Raw genomic sequence first — 19,494 nt, 5'->3', positions numbered from 1 at the left:
TAGCACTACTTACTCTCCATTCAACTTATCGCAGATTCTAAATTTTCAGTATGATAACATTATATTTCACAATACTTCTACAGGCGAAATTGAAGAAATTATAAAAAATCTTCCCTGGAAAAACAGTTGTGGTTACGATGAAATATCCATAAAATTATTGAAAATTAGTGCACCCTTTATTAGCTCTCCATTATGTTGTATTATAAATAAGTCATTATCTACAGGTGTTTTTCCAAGTAGACTGAAATATTCGATTGTTACCCCTATATACAAGAAAGGTGATAAAAATAATGTATCAAATTTTAGACCAATTTCTCTATTACCATCTTTCTCTAAGATTTTCGAAAAAGTTATATATAAGAGAATAATGGCTCACCTTATTACAAATAATATCCTTTCAAATTGTCAGTTTGGATTTAGGAAGAACACATCAACTATAAATGCAACCTACAAATTAACAAATGATATACTGATGGCCTTAAATAATAAAAGGAAAAGTGGTGGTATATTTTTTGACTTGGAGAAGGCTTTTGATTGTGTGGACCATGGTATATTATTGGTTAAAATGAAATATTATGGTGTAAGCGGTGTGATGTATTCTCTAATTGAGTCATATTTAGAAAATAGATACCAAAGAGTAAAATTTAACAATAAGTTATCAAATTGGGGAAAAATTGATAAAGGAGTTCCTCAAGGATCGATTTTGGGTCCGCTATTGTTTTTGATTTATGTAAATGACTTACCCTCCTTTATACAGTGTTCTGTCCCATCACATACATCAGTTGTGCTATTTGCCGATGATACAAGTGTAATAGTAAATGAATTAAATTTTATGCAGCTGGAAAAAAAACTTACTACGGTGTTTAGATCGATGAATGAATGGTTTAATTCAAATATGCTTTCATTAAATTTAGGCAAGACTTGCTGTGTAAATTTCTCAGCTAAACATAATTTTACCAAAAAATTAAATATTGAATATGGAAACAAAATTCTATTAGAGTCAAATGAGGTAAAATTCTTGGGTATGACACTGGATAACACAATATCTTGGAAAGGGCATATAGATTCAATTATAGGTAAATTAAATAAAGCCTGTTATATAATTAGGAAAACCAAACAGTATTTAAATATTGATGCCCTTAAAATGGTGTATTACGCCTTTTTCCACTCAGTGATGTCTTACGGTTTGATTTTTTGGGGAAATAGAACTCTCAGTATGTGCGTTTTTAAATTGCAGAAGAGAGCTGTTCGAATAATGGTGGGAGCTGGAAACAGAGATTCATGTAAAAAAATCTTTAGACAATTGAAAATATTACCACTGCCCTCTCAATATATATATTCTTTGATGATGTTTGTAGTTAATAATATGGATTTATTTGTAGAAAATTCAGATATATATACAACTGCAACAAGAAATAGTTCAAATTTGCATCTCCCCTCATCAAATCTAACAGCATTTCAGAAAGGTCCACAGTATTTTGGAATCAAAATTTATAATAGTCTTCCACGCAAAATAAAACAGTTATCCAAAAACAAAAATCGATTCAAGAAAGAACTATTACAATTTCTCCATTTACATTCATTTTATGGTATTGATGAAATTTTTGATTACACGGTTAAGAAGATTGATAATTGATTTTATTGGGATTAAATACTTAATTAATGAAAGTTAAATTACAAGTTTTATAATTTTAAAATTATGTTTACATAAATATTTTAACATGTATTATATTTTTTGTAATTATTATATTTAATTGTTATATTGGACTATTGTCTATATACTGAGTCTTACGAACTTGTAAAGGATTTTTGACATGTAACTAAAAAAAAAAAAATAAATCACCCTCACCTATCATCTGGGGCTGGTTCAATATGCCAGAAGTGGCTGCAGTACAAGGGACACTATTTCTTCCATATTTCTGTGTCCTGGGTTGGGTCATCTTGTGACCGGCAACTGTGAAAACCCTCTAAAGCTTTCTGACTGACATGTGTGGAGAGACAAGAATAGTGAGAAGAAATAACAGGTCACTTTGCTTAGGGTGTGCCCTTCCTGTCAGTGAAGAAATATCAAGTGAGTATGTGGGAAGGCATCACAAATTCCCTTCATCATTTGTAATAAATATTTCTTACTGCAACCTCAATTAAGAAAATGTACTAGTTGTCCTAAAAATCAATCTACCAACACAATAAACTGTTCTAGTTGCGATTATTATGACTGGAATTCAAGGTTTTATGTGCAACATGTGGTGTCACTGTGGTTTCACTAACACTTGTTTATATCGGCTGGTATTTTATGAATAGAAAATTAACAAAAGAGTAGAGTTCTTTCTGCTACAAGCCTGGTGGAAGAAGGATAAGATGTCTCTGGAAGTAACTGAAGCATTTACTGAGAAATTCCTGCATGTGTAACAAAGAACTCGGACAGAAATCCATAACCTCAAAGAAAGATTTTAAGAAACTTTAGTGTTGCATGCTTATTGTGAAGTGGCATGACAAGATCAGCTAGGATACAAGAAAACTTACAAATTATAGCACAAGCTATTGTTCATAGTCCTAAGAGTCATTAAGATAAGTTTAAAGAGAATTGGAAATGTCATGAAGTAGCATGCATATAATTTTATGTTCTTTGGAGATTAAGCCATGCAGACCTCCCATGCTGCATGCTTTAAATGAAGATTCAGATAGATGGATGACATTCTGTGAGCAGTTTGTGATTATGTGAGTTGCTGATCCTGGGTTTGTAAAGAAAATTCTGTGGATAGATGAAAATTGGCAAATGGAAGAGATAATTGGCACACATCTGTTTATTAGACTGATAAAATCCCAGAGAGAGTGACAGAAGAAGAACTTAATATTCCAAGAGTGGCTGGGCAGGAATTTGGGCAGAAGGTGTGTTTGAGCTTTTTTTTTTTAATTGAAGGCACTGTAATTGCTGGGGCATGGGAAGAGCAAAATCTTTCCAGCTGTTCTATAGCTCTGAGGTCGACATAGTATCTAACAGAAATGAGTACCAGGAATCTTCTTGCAAGGGAGGCTGACGAGTAAGTCTGACAACCTCACTGCCATCTGTGAGCCAATTATCTAGAAAATGTGGGAGCCTTGATGTCTCCCAATTGTATGAGACTATATGGCCTGTTATAGGGACAGCTTTACCATTTATCTATCAGTGGCAGATTAATTTTGGGTTGCAGAGGGAATGTCAAAATAGGAAATGGATCCAATTCGAAGGTTCTTTGATATAGCACTTAATGGGATAATAGTATACGTATAAAATCTTGAGGTCTAGTGTATGTTCGGATTTCAGAATTTACCGATCGTTATGTTATAGTGAATATCATTTTGGTGATCCAAATCCTCGCAAGACCCACTTTAAGACAAAAGTCAGACCACAATCGCTGCTGTCCACCACCTTCCTAATTCATCATTGTGGTATATACCACCATTTGACGCTTTACTAACACATTTCAAATGCCCATTTACATGAACAAGACTCAATCATCGCGGAACCTATTATATACCGGAAATACTGTATGAGATGTCAAGGACAAGAAATGCTATATTAAAAAAAAAACAAGTATAAACAAGGAGAACAACAAAAACAGAAGAACAACAGGAAGAAGTGCATCAGAAACTAAAACAAACACAAAAACAAAAACTACTATAATACTGCTGTTGTTGCTGCTGATGCTACTGCTACTCTTACTGCTACCAATCTTTTAATATACATGTGAAAAGTTGTGTAAGGATGAGATGAATGCTCTACGATTATATAATTTAATGCTATCATAACAATGAACTGTCAAGCGTTAACATGTTGCACGAACATAAGTTATGTAGCAGGTCACCATCGAACGCCTAATATTTTGTTTCAATATATCGTGTCTATTTTGTGAGCACTGATTATATTTTGATATGTACATGTAAACTGTAGTACACTATATAAGGGTGGGTGATTTAAGATTGATTATATATCCATCTTATTTGTGGGAGGTGGCTTTTAACTTCGGCCTTTACGTATCATTCCATAACATGTAGGAGAGGAAAGAAATATAGGAGAAAAGGGGGGAAGTTAATATTATGAGAGATTTCGTAGAAAAATGACAAGACTTCCTGTTGAACTACAGTGACATTTTAATTGAAATTAAATTCTTATTTACTTATTTGTGTGACATGACGCCTGAATGCCGGAAGGGTGCAGTCAGAGAAGCACAGCAGAGATGTCTGTTGCTAGACAACGGCTATCTGAAACACATTTTCGCGGCAACTAATACATCAAAGCGTTGCCTACAGATTGACACACATTTCGTGGCAATAGAGAATAACAGAGGAATCAACTGCTCTACTTAACTCCGTGGCTTTAATCTGCAAGCGAAGTATACCGAGCGAGCGACCGCCGCTTGTCGGCCAAGTTAGTGTCAACTTTAGCCGATAGGGGGTGTTACGTGGTCAGCGAAACGAATACCCAAGGCTTTTAATTTCAGTTTTCTAGACCGGAGCCGCTACTTTTTCATTCAAGTAGCTCCTCAATTATTCTCACGAGGCTGAGTGGACGCCGTTCCAGACCCACTACTTCTCAGAAACTCTGGTAGCGCCGGGAATCGAACCCGGGACCTCTGGATCTGTAGCCAGGAACTTTTACCACTAGACCACAGAGGCTCTCATGTCCTACTGGGTAGTCTATATTCGGTCCACATGAAGTCAGTTCAGCCCGAAACTGAGACATACAGAGACAGAATTCGAGATACCAAGCAACGCCTAAGTTGGCAGACGTTGAAGACATTATTTTGTGTGTTACAGTTACAGCAATCCTTGGAGTGGTACACTTACTTGCAGTTGCGACCTGTATCGATTCACCAGTCCAAACTCCGTCTACAAGTCACTAATATAGGTGGCGCTTACAGATTTAGTCCTGGGGCCATTTACAAAGTGAGCATACGTAAAAAAAAAGAGAGAAACAAAATACAAAGAATGAAAATTTACATAATAATAATAATAATAATAATAATTTTTATTGACACAAATCAAAGTTATCATTAAGAAGTAAGAAAAGCAAAATATATACATTTACAATTTGTAAATTGGTATAATAATAATAATAAGCTAAATATGATTAAGTATAAGGATCCGAATATACGTATAAAGTGGCACACTGAAGCGCTTCGGTGTGTACGAGAATAACACAAAGCTAGTTTCACTGCCCTTCTGAGTCAGGTGTCGAGTCAGAGATATTTGATAATGTTTCCTCTACTCAGAGTTATCGCACTTGTCTTGGGGTGGCTGAGATTCGAGTTCGATCCCAGGCCATTTCATGTGAAATTTGTGACAAACGAAGCGACGCTGAAGTAGCTTTTTCTCCATTATCTTTTAGTTTTCCCCCTGTTAACCATCATTCTACCATTGTCCCTTAATTTATAATCGAAATATAATTTGGATGATCATATAAAATACGATTAGATGGGGTTGAATATATAAGAATAAGAAAAGCTGCCAAGATTTTCTTTGGAACACATGAAAGGAAGGGACAATTTGGAAGATCTTCACATATAAGGGAGAATAATATTAAAATTATTATTAAAGAAACAATCTGAAAGGAAATTGACTGGATTCATTTGACGAGGGATCGAGTTCAGTAACTGTCTCCTGTGAACACCGTCATAAATCCTCGGGACCCATAAAAGAAAGAGAACATACTGACGAGAAAAACAACTGTCAGGGTATCAAGAATGACTATATACCATTGAATTAGTTATCTACTTGACATTGAAAATTAAATCAGATGCTAAAATATCAGGCATAGTGAATTATTTGTTCACCTAATTATTGTTACCAATACATTACGTATTTGAAGAAAACTCTTTTCTGGAATGTGGTGTCGTGCATTCTGGTAGAAGTTTACAGACGCTTCGTGTGAACTTGCTAAAGATGGAGGCAGTAAATTCCTCCAGGAGCTTGACCGCTTTCTCCCAGACTACACGGCGTCACGTACCAGACAGTAATATACCTAAATTCTTCCTAGATTTCGCTGTGACAACTTCACATCCAATAAAATTAAGTAAGATCCAAAAGTTTTTGAAGCTCTATTAATAAAGTTATTGTGTTCTTGGACATTAACTATCGTCCTGTTTTTTATTTAAAACACAACGTTTCGGAGACTGGATTCTCTCTTCATCTTCAAGTGGAACGTACTCAGTTGGGCCCAATCGATATAGTTAGTGCATATCTCGGAAGAGTGGAGAGAAAGAAGACAGGATATACCTAGAAACAAAAAGGAACACAAACCATCAGCGGAAGTTATGACAAAGTTTAAAGGACTCCTCACATGTGAACGTGTTAAGATCCAGTCAAGCCTTAGCCAGTTGAATATTATCAAGTTCATAAGCACTGAGTTTTTCAATCTTTGTCTTAACCTTTGCCGATGTTTTATGTTGTGTTTGGTTTATAAGTCGCGGTATCGTAGTTGGTTGAAGAACTGTGCTATAAGCCGGAAGGTCGCATGTTCGATTTCTGATGAGGTCACTGGTTTATCATATTGATCTAATCCTTCCAGCCGCACTATGGACCTGAGGTTAACTCAGTCTCTAACAGAAATGAGTATCAGGAATTTTCCTGGGAGGTAAAGGGCGGTCGGCGCGTAAGTCTGAAAGCGTCAGCGCCATCTGCGAGCCGATCGTCTAGGAAATGTGGGAGCCTCGACGTCTCACCACCCTATGGGCCTCCAAGGCCTGTTACAGGGATAGCTCTACTTTTTTTTTTATTTGTAGGTATATCCTATCTTGTGTCCGTGCTGATGTCTGGAGATAGAGATTAACTCTATCGATTGGGCCCAACTGAGTAGGCTTTTACTTGAAGACGGAGACAGAATCCAGTCTCGGAAAAGCTGTGTTTTAAATAAAAAAGCAGGCAGATTGATAATGCCCAGAAACACAATAATTACAACAAAATTATATTGAGTTTGAAATTTTCACTGTGGTTATGAAGAGAATGTCCTCTGGAATATATCGCCCTGCTACCCTGTAGAAGTCCCTCGACGTCACATACTACTCCCATAGTTAAGGTATAAGAGTGAGGAAAGCAGAAGCGAGCAGAACTCTGCTTGTTATGTGGTTCTTACTGGTTTCTTACTTGGCTTACATTTCCACACTGAATATGCAGAATATATGTTAATCCGAAAGACCTATGCTGGTGGTAGTTTAACTACCAGTAAGCTCATCCCTGCCGGAAAGGTCAAAGGGTAGAGTCCAGACTAAGAGAGATACCCTGGCCTTCCAGGTTGGGGTTTGGGCATGAGGCTATCAACCTCATCCTGTAAAATAATTTTGTTGAGAAACAACCAGCCTCCCATTCCTATGGCAGCACGCACTGGTTGTGGAGACTGGTAGTAGAGGAGGCCAAGGCTCACCCAGGGCTGTAGCGCCGAGTGGTAGGTAGGTAGGTGGAATTCTACCGGACTACACGATGTCACTACACAGAAGATAGTACTATTAATAATTATCATTTATCCACAAATTAAAATCATTAAACACAGGTATATCAGCGCGGACTAAACAGTCTACGAGAACTGAACGATTACGAACAGTAACAAAACCTGGATCTGTAAATTTAAAGAAAATATCTAATGAGTGCCCTTAAAACGCCTTCAAGGTGATATAATGCCTTTGTCTGAATACTATATGATCCATCAAACTTCCATTCTCAGCAAGGAACGTCCAATCCAAACCACACAGGGACTGCGTCTCTGGCAGTTGACAGAGCCGCCCAATTCTGGATGTCACCCAAATAAACGACGCCCCTGTTCAGCGGTGCGCATGTCGCCTTGTCGTCTCAAAGCGATGCGCGACACTAGAGGCGACGTCGACGACACCCCAGTCCAGCCCAGTGTGTAACGAAGCAGCACGCCTTGGCTCGAATCCGGTGAGAGGATCCGTGGTCTCATTGCAAGGCGCTTCCAGTACTGAAACTCTGCACAGTCTAATGGTACGATGATTGATGAACAGGAAAGGATTTGGAAGGAAAGGATAATGGCCTAATCCAGGTGCTAACCCGGCATTTGCCTAGAGAGACCATTATTATTATTATTATTATTATTATTAACGTAAATAAACATGAATTGAATTGAATTGAATTATTATTTATTCTTAGTGGGGTGAGACTGAGTCAACTCGGTGATTCGGACACTAACTGACCTATTCTACCAGCCCCGGATGATAGGTGATGGTGATTGTGGTGGAATGAAGATTGGCAGGGGAAATCGAAACGGTGCTACCACTGTCACTATGTATTGAGCGTTATACGACGTTTGATGTTCCCACAGCCGTAACTAAGTCTTCTGGGAAGTGACGTAGGATAATCTGGTAGATGGTTACAAACATGTCGAATAAGTCTTCTAGTCTGATCAAGGAGGCAGCAGTTTTCTCCGAAACACCGGCAATCTTGAGGAACTGGGACAGCTCAGTTCGTATAGCGATCAGCTAAGATGTGGATTGTTAGGGTTCGATTCCCTGCTAGGCTAAGATTTTCTTATTTCTTTCAGACTGACTCTTTCCTCGGGAGTGAAGCGGCCGGAGCGTGGAGCTCACCACTTCTATCTAGCGCCGATGTGAAGAATTGTGGAGCTACAACTCCAATCACACATACGTCTTCATGGCGTGGCGCTTAATTAATTGAGCTTTACTTTATGCCGGTAATCATATACCAAACTACACTGCAATCCGTCTCGGATGATCATATTTTTCGTATGGAGCTTTAAAGCACTGACAAAAATCCTTTATATAATTTGTTAACCCCACGTGACACACGCCCTGTGATTCACCAACCCTATCTATCACTCAGTGTGCGGTATATTGCACAGCGAGCTTACCAAGATTTTTATTTGAAAATTTTAAGGGCGCCGGTGCTGTCAACATGGCGCACCCTGGATGAAATAGCGCCTCGCTCAGGTGCTGGTTTGCGACCGGCGTAATTATACAACACTTGAATCTCGACCCACTCTTCTGCCAGGATTAGCATATGGAAATCATTAAGGTGAAAGAAAGGCAGCCCCTCCTCATCCCTCACTCCCGCCCTCCATCCCATACCTAACGTAATTAAAATCGGAAACTTCTTTAATGAAAAATGTATGGTAAAGAGGAAGACAAGGCTTTAGTGCAGTTCGGTACAATTTCTGCCTGTCGTGTTGCAGCTGCATATGTAGACAATTGTGGAACGTAAATATAGAGGGACCCAAAAAATGTACACAGGTTTCAAAGCTCAAAATGTCTGCTTAAGTGCTTTCGTGGTATATCGAATGTTCAACTTTGAATTTGTCCGTATATAATCTTTATTAAAGTGTGTTACAGAGGTTACCTAAGAACATTTTCAAAGCTGAACCAAATATACACAAATAAAGTATTTAACTAGATATTTGTACGCTGAAGTCTGTATCTTTTCTTTTTTTGGGGGGGGAAGGGGGTAACAATTGACTGCTCTGACAATGTAAATGGAAATCAAATCAGTTTTGTAAAATATAGATAAGTATATATACAAACAGATTTAGTCAGTTCGATTCATTCGTTACACAGAAGCATATTTTATAATCTGATAATTAACAAGAAGTTCTGGGAAAAACTCATCACCTGATTTCCTTTCATAAGACAGGGAACGCACAGAAGAGACACCAACAATTCTTCGTTGCCGCGGGAACATCTTCACCTAGTCATTGCCTTGCAACGATAGACCGACATACAGACCTACAGACACACCAGACCAATAAGTCTTCTATCGTTGCGTGCATTCGTTGATGCGGGAAAGTGTTTACCGGGCCACTGCCTGGCAACGAAAAGGGATACACATACTGATGGAAGGGATTTATGAAGTACACCGTTATGATTTGTTCAGGTGCCAAGCATTGGAAAGTTAATAAAGGGGGATTCACAGAAGCACAGACAATCTATCTCTCTAAGATCCATTTTAATATTGTCCACCTACCTAATTCTTAGTCGTTCTAGTGGTCTCTTTCCTTCTGGCTTTCCACCAATATCCTATATGCATACCCCTTCTTCCCATTCGTGCTACGTGCTCTGCCAGGCTCATTTTCCTTTACTTGATCGTTCTAATTATACTTGGCGAAAAGTACAAGTTATGAAGTTCCTCATTATGCAGTTTTCTCCAACATCCTGTTACTTCATCTCTCTTTGGTGCAAATATTCTCCTCAGCACCCTGTTCTCAAACACCCTCAGTCTGTGTTCGTCTCGTAATGTCAGAGACCAAGTTTCACACCCATACAGAACCACGGTCAAAACTATGGTGTTGTATTTTCTAATCATAAGTAAATAAATATGTAAATAAATACATAAATAGGTAAGTTATTTCATTTAGCCTTAGACTCGCTGACCTAATTTGACATGTGCTGACGTCTGCCCATTTTGCTTCAGTTAATTACTTGAGCGGCTGTTGGAAGTAACCAGATCAAAGTTGAAATAGTTCAGTTATTTGATAACAGATGGCGCATGCATACACAAACAATTGTGACATAGTAAAACCATTTATTCCGAAAATTTAAATTAATGCTGTATTGGTATTATGGGTACACAAAACAGATCACAGCGACCGAGAGATCTGAGTTTTGTACGGCTCTAACACTGGGATTATGTGTTCGATTCCCACTTGGGATATACTATATGTCAACGTCTTTTTTGTTTGCAATGTTGTATGCGGGTGAGGCCATGTGACTGGCCGGTTACCCATCCAAGGAGTAATACTAAATGTCTAAAATTAAGTTTCGGCAAATGGTAAAATGGGAGACCTTTGACCGCACTAGCTTGTCGTGCCATGCAAGAAGACAAAATCATGTAGCAAGACAAAAAATTTAATTTACGACTCAACCCATAACGCATATAATTTTGCCATGACTATGTTTCGTGATTTTCGGAGGGTTGATTCCCCTCCCAAGGAGCTCTGTTGACTGTATAAAAGATCAAGAAACGGAAAAAGCGACCAAGGCCCAACAAAGGACTCTAGAGCCATAGATACGTAGATAGATAGTTTTGTGATAAAACTCACTGTATGAAAGTGACTGTATTTTAAAATAATTTAAATTAACTCATATACAAACTTCATATTCACATACGTCAGTCCTGAGGCAGAGGTTGTGCTGGAGTCGTGGAATTCCTACTCTTAAATTACATTTCACTTAAATGATTACATGTCAGAGGGTTACATTTTATTTGACTAACTTACGCATTAATCCTGCTGTTTAGCTTATTTGTCTGTTCACCGAGCATCCATCTTCTCGTTTTATGACTCTTTTATATGATCCTGGAATTAGTATATCGTTTAACGACGTATTAAACGCTTCTATAAGCAAATATTCGTCTCGAGTTACAGAAAATGATTTCCAAGCAACACACGCAGGTTTCAGACATAATCTTCAGATCAACCATAGCCACTGGCATAGAGGCAAGTCAGATGGCTAAAAGATATGTCAAAAAGAATAAGTTGTATGTTACCATGTCATCAGCTTCACTTAGTCGAAATATATATAACGTAAACACGTGTACAGAATCTTTATGATGCATTGAGAACTTTGAACATATGGATGTGGACCGTGTCTCTTGGTGACGTAACGGTATAAATGTAAGTTGTACTTCCGAAAATCCGGAGTTCCCTATAGTATCCATCTTCATGGGGAACTCACTACCTGAATGGTAGTTATTTTTGAAGTTATGGTAAAATAAAATTAATAGTACTTAAGTTTGAGAACAAGCATAAAGTTAGCTGAATTATGTGGAACACAAGTTTGGAAACCACGTTATAGTCTAGTGCCGTCTTTAAGTAGCCAGATTTGTGTAAATATTAAGCCAGAAACGGTCTTATTTAAGTCTCAATACCTTTGAGGTAAAAGGAATCTTGAGCATGAATATGAAAGTCGTGTGACAAGAATTAATTAATTGATGCTATCTAACTGGCAAATTGCTGCTGATCTCGCCAGTGTAATTAATGCTCGGATTTCAGATTTGATTCCCGGATAAATTGCTGTTGGCTTTCGCCAGCACAGTCGTTCTTGCTCAGTAACTGTTTTGCCTTCCATTTCCTACTGCTGATCTAATAGAAAACGCCCAAAGATATAAAATTTGTTCCGTAGTCTTACAGTAGTCGGCCGCGGTAGCCGAGCGGTCTGAGGCATGCACTGTCTTCGCCCGGATTGCGGGTTCGCATCCCACACAAAGCATGGATGTTTGGTATGTGTATGTGTTTATTCTTTGTTCGTGTTGCCCTGTGTTTAGGTAGAGGCTTTGCGACGAGCTGATCACTCGTCCAAGGAGTCCCACTGTCTGTTAAATGATCAAAATGAAAAAATAACCTCGACACTTGGACACAGTAAGGTGTAAGTGGAACGGATTAATTAAGTCTTACACTATGTAATGTAGTCATAATTATTGAAGCGATGAGCTAGTGTTGTGCTAATAATTTAGATGCAATTCGAATCCTTACTACCAATCTTTCTTCTTGAAGATTACACAACTGGACTTTAATTTCCAAGCTGGAGTGTTGTTCGTTTAAATACTGCAACTGTGATATTGACAATGCTGAAAGTAAAAAAGTAAGTAAAGCTATCCGTGTACCAGGTCGTGAAGGCCCATAGGGTTGTGAGACGTTGAGGGTCCCACATTATCTAGACAATCGGCTCATAGATGGCGGTAAGGTTGTCAGCTTTTTTTTATTTGCTAGTGGGGTGGGACTAAGTGCCTTGTACTGCGACCACTTCTGGTCTATTGTACAAGCCCCAGATAATAGATGAGGGTGATTGTGGAGCAATTAGTGGAATGAAGATTGGCAGGGGAAATCGAAGTACTCGGAGAAAACCCACCACATCGCCACTTTGTCCACCACAAATCCCACTTGACCAGACCTGGGATTGAACCCGGGCCGCCGCAGTGGGAAGCCAGCGACTAACCGCTTGAGCTATGGCGCGGCCCAAAGTTGTCAGCCTTACGCGCCGGCCGCATGGTACTCATTTCTGTTAGAGGCTGAGTAGACCTCAGGGCCATAGTGCGGCTGGAAGGATTAGTTCAATTGAAAAAAAAAAAAAAATCTCATCGGGACTTGAACCCGCGACCCTCGAACTTGTAACATAGCCTCTCAACCAACTACGCTACCGCGTACCCCCAATATTGAAATGGTAGTAACTGCATTCCTGGAGAAGATCGTGTACTTCTGCTTGTAACAAACATGACCTGAAAAATTGCCAGCAGAACAGAAGGCAGCCCGAAGCAGGCTGGAAGGAACAGTAGGCTCATCGTACGTTTTCTGCAGCCCTTTGGGTCCTTTGTTATTCTGTTGATCATAGCTAAACAGGGCAAGAAACCCGGAGAAGAAAGGGAGGGGTGGTGGGGGTGGAGTGGAAGTGAATATCGTTGTCCGCTCGTACTACATAATTTGGCTTGGAAATGTCGTGAATACAGTTCACTGCAATTCCAAAACTTTATAGTCTGTTCTAGTGAGACTAGACCTTACTGATCTTACGTATGTTGTACAAAAACTTTCTGGAGGGAAACTTCATAGAAAGAGTAGGTTTCCTTGTGTTTCACTCTCAGAACAAGGTATTTTGGATTGTAGGCTTCCTTGGGTGTCCTCCAAATGTAAACTCTTCCTGATGTAGGGAACAGCGTGAAGGGTGTCCCATCTGAACATATCACGCACGCGTTACCAGTTGTCTGATGTCCGTGTTTATGACCGTGACACCATCGTTTACCCATCTGAATATTACTGTCAGTAATCAGAGGTTTAGCAATTGCAGCCTTACCGCAGATGTTGTATTTGTGAAGTTCAGGTCGGACAGTTCCTGTGGAAAGAGGGGCTTCGAGATGAATATTCAGTTCTGCTGTCCTGTCACCTGTGCTGCTGTAGTTCTGTGATTCTTCGAAACAAGCCTTCTCAATGTACAACGTTCTCTTCCTGTCAGTGTTGATTTTCGCCCACTCTTCCTCTTCACTGATGTCTTCCCATGGTTCGTTTAAGCAGACAGAATCTTAGGAACTGTCGCTCTCGATATGCCTAATTCTGTGACAGTTTTTGTCACAGATGCTCCAGTCAAACGCGCACTAACGATCTGTCCTTTGGAAACTAGGACAGGTTTCCGATTTCCCAGTTCTTTCACACGGACTGTCACTCAGCAACGTCACTAATGTACTTACACGAGCACTACAGAGTGTAAACGAACGGAAGAAGAACATTCAGTGTTGGCAGCTGAAGTTCTTTCTATGCAGCCAATATAAACAAACTCCAATCCTCAATTTCTTAGTGTTTTCATTACTTTGTCCGCTCCTTGCAGGTTTCTCCGAAATGTTACATATTTACCAAATTATGCAATATCACTTCTAGGAAGAAAATATTCTTCAATTACCCAGTTATTCAACATCTGCATTCTATGTGATCCAGATTTTCTGTTTTAACGTAGGAACACTTTTAGCCTACTTTCTTCATTATGAAAAGCTGTAATGAGGCTTAAGTTTAGTTGGACCGATTATGTGAGAAATAAAGAAGTGTTACTTAGAGTCAGTGAGCAGAGGAATATCCTACACGAAATAAGAAAACGGAAGGCTAATTGGATTGGTCATATCTTACGCAGTAACTGCCTTCTAAAAGAAGTTATTGAAGGAAAGATAGAGGGGCGGATAGAAGTGACCAGAAGACGAGGAAGAAGACGTAAGAAGATGCTGGATGACCTTGGGGACAGAAGAGGATACTGTCATTTCAAGGAGAAAGCTCTAGATCGCATCAAGTGGAGGAATTGTTTTGGAAGAGACTGTGGACCTCTCGTCTTGACAGATTACAGACGAATGAATGAATGAATGAGGCTTATAATATTACATTTCTCTCTGTTTCTCAGTCTGTGTGTATGTCAATCTACCTGTGTGTCTTCCCTTAATTTTTGGTAGGATGCCTATTTAATTATCTTTATATCTGTTTGTGTGACCCCCGCCTAATATTTTCATTTTCTATGAGGTCCGTGTCGTATCAATGAGGCTTATGAGATCCGTGTGTCTGCGTATTCCCCTATAATGTTCTTCGTATTCTGTGTTCTCCGTATCGTAACGAAGGTAATTAGATTGTTAATTCTTCCGATAAATTCTTGTTTATGGTCGCATCATTACAGTTCCATCTTTAATGAATCGATATCTATCGGAACCGTCGATACTCTCTGAGAGGTACATGTCGATATTCACACAATTTCTGTGAAATAAAAGTGGTGTTTGAACTGGTGGGGAGCCCAACTGAAACACGCTATGATGCCGAGGAACCTGTACACCACGGCCGCGCATAATTTGCACTGCCCTCATTCACTTCGAATCTCCAAGTCAAAAAAGTGCGGTTTGTTGGTCGGGCGAATGTTGGATAGGGGGAGGGGGGAGCGGGTCTCAGAGCAGTCCCGTAGCCTTCCTCTGCTACATGTGCGGCTAGTTGGAAGATTGATGTTGGGGCGAGGTCTGGGATTGATGGCTGTCTCATGCAGATCAACCCAGCGTCTGTTCGGCTGAGAGAAAGGGGGAAGTAATGTTTAGGAAGGCTGGACGTATCCTAAGAACACCGCTAAATGCTTCTCCTGCCACTTAGGTCTAAGTCATGTAATCTTATGCATAAATCCAATGCATTAATTCAACAAAATTTTATTTTTCTTGCACTTACTTAAAGCTTTTTGTATTGAATTTTTGCATGTCTTCACTGCACGTTTACAGTATGAGGCATAAGCCCCCCTCCTCCTTCGTCTCCTTGTTTCTCTTCGAGCATCGTTTTCGTCTTAGTATACAGGTCGATAGGCAAGAGGTCTCCAATTCCTTCTTTCTTCCCACAGACTTTCCTTGTCTTTGTATCTTCCCGTACCTGGCTACAGCCTACTGTACTTAGTCGATGCATAGGCACCTTCAGTTTATTTTTAACAGAGAAGAGGAAGAGAACAGGAAGACTTAGGCGCAGATAGGATAATATTAAAATGAATCCTGAAGAAAAACTTGTTATAAGCACTGAAATGTTCTGGCTCAGGATATGAACAACTGGCGGGTTATTTTTATACGGTTATGGGGTTCGACCTACAAAATGATAAAATATTTTATAATGACTTTTTTTTTTAAAAAATATTTCTTAAACTTATTCTGTAATATTTATGGTGGAAAGAAAACAATAAATTACGAATCTAAGATGAGAGAATTGACGCGTCGAATAGGAATTCGAGATACGTATGTATTTTTTTCCTTGGCACTACAGCCCCAGTGGGCCTAGGCCTACCTCCATGAACTTCTCCGTTCACCTCGGTTTTTCTAGATCTTACACTTTCGGTAGGACTCCTTGGGCGGGTGGTCAGCTCGTCGCAAGACCTCTACCTGTACACAAACATAGAAAAACGCACACACACAAACTAAACATCCATGCCCTGAGTGGGATTCGAACCCACGATCCCGGTTTCCAAGTGAGCGAAGACAGTACATGCCTTAGACCGCTCGGCTACCGTGACCGGCGATACGTATATCAATATAATATTTAGGAGTTAAATTGGTGACAGGATTGTGGTATTTTGTGTCACTGAGACCGTACATACTTGTGGGTTCTTAACTAAGTTTTATAAACAAGAAGTTCTGGGAAGAACTATTCGTCTCCTTTCAAAGACCCAGAGAAAGAGATAAAAAGCATAGTAGAAGTGAAAGTGAAAAGTCGAGGGAAAAATGAGAGACACTTTATTGTAAGGAGAGAGAGAGAGACAGAGAGAGCATCATTTTGTTAGCAGGCTCACAGGATTCGCCCGCTTATCCTACTGATAAAGAGTTGAGGGACAGTTAAGACCTTAGGATGGTTCTAAGCGGTGGCTTGTGACAGGGACAGCGGTATTTTGATCCCCTAAATTAATGTCCACAAATTTTTCACTACATACTAAATATCTGATACGACACGGATCTCATATAAAATACTATGTCAAACATTCTTTCCTTTGTTGCTTGTGTATTCGTTACCACAGGAACGTATTTACCGAGACGTTGCCTAGCAACAACGGTCTCTTCTGACTCCACTATTCCGGCTTCCAGGATTTTTTTTGGCGGGGGAATACACAGACAGCAAGGTGATCTTAAAAACTTCCTTTTATATTTTCTAAATTAGAATAATAGGCTAATAAATTGGTACATGAAAGTATAATCGAACCTTACAGATATTTTCTCAAAATAATGTCCGCACACATAATCACAGACGTGAGAATCCTCAATCCTCACAAAAGAACACCTTCCATTGATCCCAATCAAATCTGCTACATGTTCAGTGCACCTCAGAAATACAGAACATCAACGCAAGGATGAGCACGTGCTTGTATTAGGCTAACTAAATAATATTTCCCGTTATTTTCAATTATTCCTTCATATTACTGCCATTATTCGTAACGTTAAGTGAGAAAGAAAGCTTAAAGACGTCATATTTATTAACATGATTCAGAAACACGTTGTGCTTTTAGTTCCATATTACAATATAAGGCTGCATTCACGCAGACTTCCAGATTAGCCACACAAGAGCGTCAAGAAGTAAACAGACATTAAAGCCGACACAAAAAATACTCTCCCGTAGTTCAATATGCGGACAACAGATGGGACTAGGGTCTTTAATTATAATTCACATGCATTAGTGTGTACAGTACGTATTACGTAAAGGAGGGTACCTTGCATAAGGCGAGGTATACCATTAGCCATCTCCGACACCCTCAAATCACCCTGATAGTTCTTCATCCCACCCCTTGACGACCTGGATGCTGCAACTACCCCTCCTTTACCTAATCAAAACGCATCTTAAATTTTAATTAATTGGCGGTAGTTTAGCCTGCAGAATACAGTGTCAGCCCCGGCGTGGTTTCTGACAATGCATTCCTCGTATCAGGTTAGGGTTATTTAAATAAAGAAACTTTGCTTTTAAAGAAATAATCCTGTTTTAAACTGACACTACAGCTTCAGAATGCGACGTTTCGACAACATTAATACCAGAGCTTGTCACTGTTCACGATCTTGAGCCAGTTGCATCCAATTTGCCACATCATATATACATGATATTAGAAGAGTTGAGTCTTCTGGGAGGTTTCTTGTGACACTTCCCAACATAATTACTTTTACTGTGAGGAGTTGTTAGCCCAGTGCCCATCCCCTTAACTGGAGGACCACCCCTTGTCTACTGTCCGTGACTGCTTATTCAATACATTCACGGTTACACTCCTCCGTCCGTAACCTGAGGACCTGCAATGTCGTGGTGACAAGGGACCCACGTAACATGGTAGAATGATCAAGTCAAGCAGGATGTGATGGTAGTGCATATAGAACGAATGGGGAGAAGAGGAATTCATATAAGATATTGGTGGAAAGCCATAACGCAAGAGACACATAGAAAGACCTAGATGTAGATAGAAGGGTAATATTAAGATGGATCTTAGAGAGAGAGAATGGGCTGGCACGGACTGTATTGATTCGACTCAGGATAGGGACTAGTGGAGGGCTCTTGTGAACACAGTAATGAACCTTCGAGTTTCGTAACATGTTGGGAAATTCTTGAGTAGCTGGTTCATCAAGAAGGGCTCAGCTCTATGGAGTTACGTAGTTAGTTATGACTTCTGGGATACAACGCTGTGTATTCAGTTGAAACTGAATCGACGGTAGCAAGTGCTACCTGCTTCACTTTCTTGCTTAACTTATTCTTCGACTTTGAAGATGGAAGTGATATGTTCCTCCGAAACGTCGATATACTTTCGACGTACTACATGACGTTATATCTTTCTTTAGAATCACCGCTGTCAGATACTAAAAATCCCGTAATCCTAGGATTCATTATCTTTTAAACCTGCAGTCTGATATTCCTAAAAAGTTTATTCACAAAAATTCTTTAGTTTTATACAGTGGGCTGCTCCCAGAGACTCGCTCTTCCAGCTTCTGAAACAGTTTGAGTTACATTTCATTCAGAAAGTTATTAACGAATGTTTACAGACTTTTGTAGATTTGTGGACCGCCTCTGTGGTCTAGTGGTCAGAGTTCCTGTCTACATATCCAGAGGTCCCGTGTTCGATTCCCTGCGCTATCAGATTTTATGAGAAGTGGTGGGTCTAGAACGGGCTCCACTCAGCCTCGTGAGGATAAATGAGGAGCTATTTCAAGGAAATAGCGACTCCGGTCTACAAAACCGAGATTAACGGCCTTGGGGATCCGTTGCACTCACCATGTAACAACCTCTATCCGCAAAAGCTGGCACTTACTTCGCCGACAAGCGGTGGTTGCTAGGTTGGTATAGTCCACTTGCGGAATACAGGCCACGGAGTTTTGTTTGTTTATTTGTTTTTAGAAGATTTATGAAGATAAATAGAGTAAAAGTCACAAAGGATGTGGCCATAAAGAATTTCGGATATAACGGACAAATTTTGGCAGAGAATTTCGTTTTCAAACAGCCAAAAGTTTGAGTGAAATTAACTTAATTCGTGTATTGTTTGTGTAATAAAAATAAAAAAA

The 19,494-nt window shown here is 39.5% G+C and overlaps 1 long non-coding RNA gene across 1 annotated transcript in view; it reads right to left on the bottom strand.

The window, feature by feature from the left end:
- Positions 1-9,599: 9,599 nt before the first annotated feature.
- Positions 9,600-19,494, bottom strand: part of LOC111875059 — a 707,234-nt gene continuing 697,339 nt past the window's right edge. Inside the window, exon 6 of the long non-coding RNA XR_002844658.2 lies at positions 9,600-9,725. This is a non-coding gene — a long non-coding RNA (uncharacterized LOC111875059). The remainder of the gene's footprint in view (positions 9,726-19,494) is intronic.

This window comes from Cryptotermes secundus, unplaced genomic scaffold (genome assembly GCF_002891405.2).
Source record: "Cryptotermes secundus unplaced genomic scaffold, Csec_1.0 scaffold321, whole genome shotgun sequence".
Classification (NCBI taxonomy): domain Eukaryota; kingdom Metazoa; phylum Arthropoda; class Insecta; order Blattodea; family Kalotermitidae; genus Cryptotermes; species Cryptotermes secundus.
Note: the sequence above shows the minus strand (reverse complement) of the source record. Positions and strands in the feature narration are given on the sequence as shown.